Source organism: Symphalangus syndactylus, chromosome 2, assembly GCF_028878055.3.
Source record: "Symphalangus syndactylus isolate Jambi chromosome 2, NHGRI_mSymSyn1-v2.1_pri, whole genome shotgun sequence".
Taxonomy (NCBI): domain Eukaryota; kingdom Metazoa; phylum Chordata; class Mammalia; order Primates; family Hylobatidae; genus Symphalangus; species Symphalangus syndactylus.
In genome coordinates this window covers 51,883,878-51,889,908 of record NC_072424.2, presented here as the reverse complement: position 1 = coordinate 51,889,908, position 6,031 = coordinate 51,883,878, and the positions used below count along the sequence as shown (strand labels likewise).

General features: G+C 43.2%; 1 non-coding gene across 1 annotated transcript; it reads right to left on the bottom strand.

Moving 5' to 3' along the window:
- Positions 1-5,570: 5,570 nt before the first annotated feature.
- On the bottom strand, positions 5,571-5,777 carry LOC129478228 (small nucleolar RNA U3). Its single transcript, XR_008656364.1, has one exon. It is a non-coding gene; the product is annotated as a small nucleolar RNA U3 (small nucleolar RNA).
- Positions 5,778-6,031: the final 254 nt, after the last annotated feature.

Here is a 6,031-nt window from a genome sequence, read left to right as displayed (position 1 = left end):
GTGACTCTGCTTCTTATGCAGGCCTGAATCTTGGGGGTACTCCTCCTGGGGGCTGCACTCACCCTGGATTGTTCCAGAAAGGCTATCTATAGGTGCCTCCATGTTGCAGTCCTGTGAGGGAAGCCCCAGCTCTGTCTGCGTTGGAGTGCCAAGGGGGAACAAAGACTCCTTCTCCAAGGTCTTTCATGATTTGAGGGTGTATGCTTGTTGGGGTAGAGGTGCAGAGTTTCCCTACTGTGCCCAGCACTGCAATTGTGTCTCTGTTGTGAGAAACTACACACCAGCAAAAAGATCTGGAACTTAAGGCCTACTGTTCGATTCTTTTGTCCCATGGGTGATCCCTTGATATCATGTTCTTCCCTTTCCCATAGGGATGAGGTTTCCTGGGAGCTGGGTTGCAGTGATTGTTATTTGCTCTTCTGGGTATAGCCACCCAGTGGGGCTACCAGCCTCTGGGCTAGGGCTTGGGAATGTCTACAAAGTGTCCTGTGATGTGATCAGTCTTCAGGTCTCCCAGCCATGGACACCAGCACCTGCTCTGGTAGAGGTGGCAGGGGAGTAATGTAGACTCTGTGAGAATCCTTGGCTGTAGATAGGTTTAGTGTGCTGGCTTTCTTGAATACTGGCTGTGCTAGCAGTGAAGGTGCTGTGTGAATACACTCAGGACCTCTGGTTAGCCAGGATGTTGCAGGCAGTGGAATTAGGTATTGTTTTCTCCTTCCTGGGATCAGGGTCATTCTGACATGAGTTGCTGTAATGACCTGAGTTTGTTGGCCTCCAGCCAGGAGGTGGCACTTATAATAGAACACCAGCTGCAGTGTTAGTAGAGGGATTTGAGCTAGAGAAATACCATCAGATGGGGGCAGGGTTAGGTGGGTCTGAGGTCAAACTCTTCTTGGGCAGAGCTTGCCATGACCACTGTGGAGGATGAAGGTGTGGTTCTGAGGGCAATGGGGTTATGCTTCAGAAGGGAGTATGGCTGCCTCTGTTCAGCAGTATTGTTTGCCAGGGAAGTGCAAGATAGCTGGTAGAAAAAGGCCTCATCTACCTCCCACACAGTTGGCAAGGCCATGTTGCTCCTGCAATGCCCTGCTAAGAGTGAAACCTGTGTGCAAAACTCACACTTGCCCTAGGCCGTAAACCTCCTCCTTGAGAAAGTAAGCATGGCTTTCAGGCCACAGCCCCTGCCCTTCTGTTCACAATGGCAGTAGCTCTTGTGCCTGTATCTGCAGCTGTTCTTCTTTGCCCCCCAGATTCTGCTCAAGGAAGTTCATGCCCAGTAGAGAGTATCACAAAATTCAGCTGGCAGCTTCATTCACCCTGTGACCCCTCCCTAATTCTGCTGGCTGTCTACCCCAAAGGGCCTTGTGAGATATAGTCAGGGATGGCTTCCCTGGGCTCAAGCTGGAGACTGGGGGTGCCTAAAAGGCTATTCCCACTGCTGCTTCTCCTTTTATATTTTGCACAATTCCCTAAATCCATTCCAGCTCTAGGTAGGGTTAAATCCTTCCCCCACCATCTGAGTTTTGAGATTCCCCAGTGGGGATGTGTGTTTGGAGGCAGATTATTCCCCCCTCGCACTTTGGGAACTCACAGTTTTTCTTCTGTCTTACTGAGTTTGCAATGGCATGCCATTTATTTCAAAGGATCTGTAAATTCTTTTGGTTTTCCTGGTACATTCCTGTAGTAGTTCTTGGAACAAAAGTTCACAGTGTGAATCTCCACACACTGTTCTGACCATCCAAGTAGGAGATGCATGTTAGCCCTGCCTACTATCTGCCTTCTTCCTGCAGCCTCTTGGGATGTGCAACTTTGAGATATTTTTGTAGGCACAACTGTCTTCAAACAATTTGAGGGCTGTCAGGAGAAGTGAATTAATCTTATTCAGTTGTTCAGAGTTCACAGTTGTTAGTTTAGTAGTAAACACCTCTATATCATGATGGAGTTTCCAAGTAATTCTCGCGAGTTTCTAACTCTGGTACAGGCTTTCTCCTGTCCCAGGAATTCATGCAGAAGCTGAGTACTCACATTTCGAGATAGATATAGATAGATAGATGGATAGATAGGTAGATTTCCAAACCAATAGGAAGTTATACTTGATAAGCTCTAAGATTCCTTCCTCTTCTAATAGTTTGTCATTCCAGACCTTTGGATTAGCATGGGAATTGTATCTCATGAAGCTGAAGTGCCATTGAGGAGCCATCTGAGTGTGAAAGAAGTTCATACATGGCAGTGAGTATTAATTTAGTTTTCACAGCAACCTTATTTCCCTGGGTTTTTCACAAAATTAGATAAATCAAAGCAATTAAATAATAGAATAGTTTGTTAAACGAAGCCATTAAAACACTTATCACAGACCCAAAAGGTTAAAATTCATACCTGGTTTCTAACTTAAGAGAAAAGATTTCTTAGAAAATGGGGATGACTAGGTAGTACACATTCTTTTATAAATGAAAATCAAATCACCATAGTAGCAAGCTCATAAACATCACAGGAGGTCCTAGGGAAGCTGTGATGAAATGAATTATTATAGCCTAGTGCGTGATACCATAAGGAAACATAATGTTAAACAGTTTTAATCAATTAGAGATTTCAAGACATTTTAAAGGGGCCACAAATAGTATAATGTTTTTCAGCTATAAAATGAATTTTTGAATCTAGATAAGAAGTCAGAACACAAATATTTTGTACAAAATTAAAATTTCATACTTGTGGTTTTAAGAAGCTGCTAATAAAGGGGTGAGCTCAACAATATTATACTGTTAGTAAATGAAACTGATAGGACTAAAGGATGAGAGGAGTCCTAAATGAGGTACTTTTTCCTCATATACATTATAATCAGATTCTCACTCGTCTGTGTCATTGCCCGTGCCAGCCCATTGCACAGCACTCAGTGGGGTCTCTGAAAGGGGAAGTTAATATTAAATGAAAACATTTGCTCTCTCTGTACTTATGGCTTTCACTTAGTCTCTTGGGAACATATAAATTCTTTCTAGATCTTGTAATAGGCTTATCCACCAGTCTATGCTCGGCCCACTTCAATTCTTTTAATCACTTGGCTTGGAGGTTCATTGACACAAAGGCAGATAATTCAGTGCCAAATGCACCTACCTCTCAGCCCCCAACCAGATAATAAACAAAATTAGCTGTGTCTGGTAAGTGAGTCTATCTGAAAATGAAATAAATAGCTCTGTTACTTCATGGCTTGTGTAAATTAAACACTCAATATGATGGGATGCACATCTCTGTTTTTGGTGACTCAGGAGTCACTCTGGGATTTTTGAGCTGGGGGGAACCATAAAGATCATACAGACCAGTGCTTCACAAACCTGGCTCAGTTTCACAGTTGCTGAAGGAGTTTTTAACACATTCATATTACTGGCCGGATATGGTGGCTCACGCCTGTAATCCCAGCACTTTGGGAGGCCAAGGCGGGCAGATCACCTGAGGTCGGGAGTTTGAGACCAGCCTGGCCAACATGGTGAAACCCCGTCTCTATTAAAAATACAAAAATCAGCCAGGCGTCGTGGCGGGTGCCTATAATCCCAGCTACTCGGGAGGCTGAGACAGGAGAATCACTTGAACCCGGGAGGTGGCAGAGTTTGCAGTGAGCTGAGATAGCACCACTGCACTCCAGCCTTGGCGACAAAGAGCAAAACTCCGTCAAAAAAAAAAAAAAATCATATTACCTTACTGAGCTCACCCCAGATCTAGCAAAGTTGAGTCTCTAGGCTTGGGTCTGGCAATTTCCCCCGGTGACTCTGATTTAGGGAACAGAGATCTGGCCTTACATTTTTATAGAGGTCTGGAGAAACTGGGGATTGTGTGTCATGAATAGATTTAGGGTTATTGAATTAAATGACTTACCCAGGGCCTGGTTAATGACAGAGCTAGTCAGAACCCATACATCCCTGATTCCATTTTTCTTTTCTCACCACCACCCACTGATATGGCTAATATCATTAAAAAGCATGTAATTTGTATCCATTTGCAAGTAAAAATTGCTCAGAAGTACTTATATCAGAATATTACATGCCCATCTCAGAATATCACACCACACACACACACACACAGACACACACACACAGCCCAGATCTTTGGGCTTCCTTACTGCCTTTGACATACCTTTCTTCAACTCTGTCTTTTGACATTTTAATCATCTTCCCGACAGTTTCCTGAACTTGGTCTTCTCTTTGGCTGTTTCACTGTCTTTCAGGGCTTCTGAAGTCTGTTTACTTGCTTTCACTCGTTTTCTATCAAAACTGTTCCTCATGGGACGGCTGGTTCTAACATTGTTTCCTCACCTTGCATTTTGTTCCTTCTTCTAGTTGAATGAGACTGCCATTGTGTAGACTTTTGATAGCAAGGTTGTGTTTTCTATTTTTTTCCTTTACTTCTGGTGGACATGTGAACTGTCACATTTACTGTGGGAGTGGACATAACTGTGGTCATCCTGTGACCTATGTACGTTCTTAACTGCTCTTGCTGAGTCAGTGGGTGAGAGCTCTGTGGTGGGGGAAGGAAGCCTAGTGGGGCCAGGTGATTGTAAGTGTTGACAATTAATTGGGATGCAGCAGAGAGGTGTTTGAGGAAGAACAGCTAAATGGTGGTAGTCTGCATTTGAAATGAAGGCTTATTGACTCTGGAACTATATACTCGCTAGTCACTGTATTTACAGTGAATTCTTTTTTTTTTTTTTTTTTTGAGATGGAGTCTGGCTCTGTCACCCAGGCTGGAGTGCAGTGGCGCGATCTCGGCTCACTGCAAGCTCCGCCTCCCGGGTTCATGCCATTCTCCTGCCTCAGCCTCTCTGAGTAGCTGGGACTACAGGCGCCCACCACCACGCCCGGCTAATTTTTTGTATTTTTAGTAAAGACGGGGTTTCACCGTGGTCTGGATCTCCTGACCTCGTGATCCGCCCGCCTCAGCCTCCCAAAGTGCTGGGATTACAAGCGTGAGCCACCGCGCCCGGCCTTACAGTGAATTCTAACAGCATATCTATTGCTGGTACTGCCCAGTGATGAAAGATTCTATTTTCAAAAAACAGTTGTAGGTATTCTATTTTCAACCTTAGTAATGTGACAATTTTATGGTACCTTAAAGATAACTTTCTTTCAGGCTTTGAAAGTAGATTAACAACTGAGGGATGAAACACTCGCATTAAAATAATGAATAAAGAGACATGGAAGTCATTTAATAATAAAAAACTTATACGTGATTTTACATTCATAGCAAATTGCCAGTTACAATCTCTTAGGTATAAAAGATTCCTATGTCTGCTTCTTATCTCTGTTCCATTTGGTTAATTATAACTTCCCTTTGAGTTCGTTCGTTCATTTATTTAATCATTCAGTAAGTACTTATTAAGCAGAAAGTATCAGGTGCCATGTTAGGTTGCAATCCTCAAGGGGCTCCTGGTCTAGTGAGAGGACTGTCACGTGGACAGGCTGTGATAAAAGTCGTAACAGAGGCCAGCAGCCTGGTTTGTAGCCTTGTGCACTTTTTGTTAAGCTCATATAACTGTGTATTTTGGTCTTTTATTTTAAAAAAATTATTATTTTTTAATGGGAATCACACAGACTGCCTTCTTTCTCTCTCATTCTTCCTGAGGAAGAGAACAATTGTCAATGGTAAAGGGCAGCCAAGCAACACCAAGGGTTGGCTTCACACTCTGGAGAGAGCACACTGCGTTTCCTTCTAGTGGTTTCTGGTGCTCTACACATTCAGAGAAACCTCTAGTAATGAACTGAAGAAAGGATCCCTGAAAGTATAGTCTTGGTCTTTGATTTTTAATAAATGAGATGCTGTCATACACTAGCTTTCTTAGCATTAATGTGTGGAAACTCCTCTCGATCAAGAGTAAGGCGTACTTCGCTCTTTTTGATGAACTACATATTAATCCTTGGTGTGTGTAGGACTTAATTTACTCAACCTTTCCCCTAATTTGGGTATTTAATTTGTTTCTAGTTGTTTTGCCATTGTGAACAATTCTCAACACCATATCCTCGTATCCATACTCTCATGCCTCTGT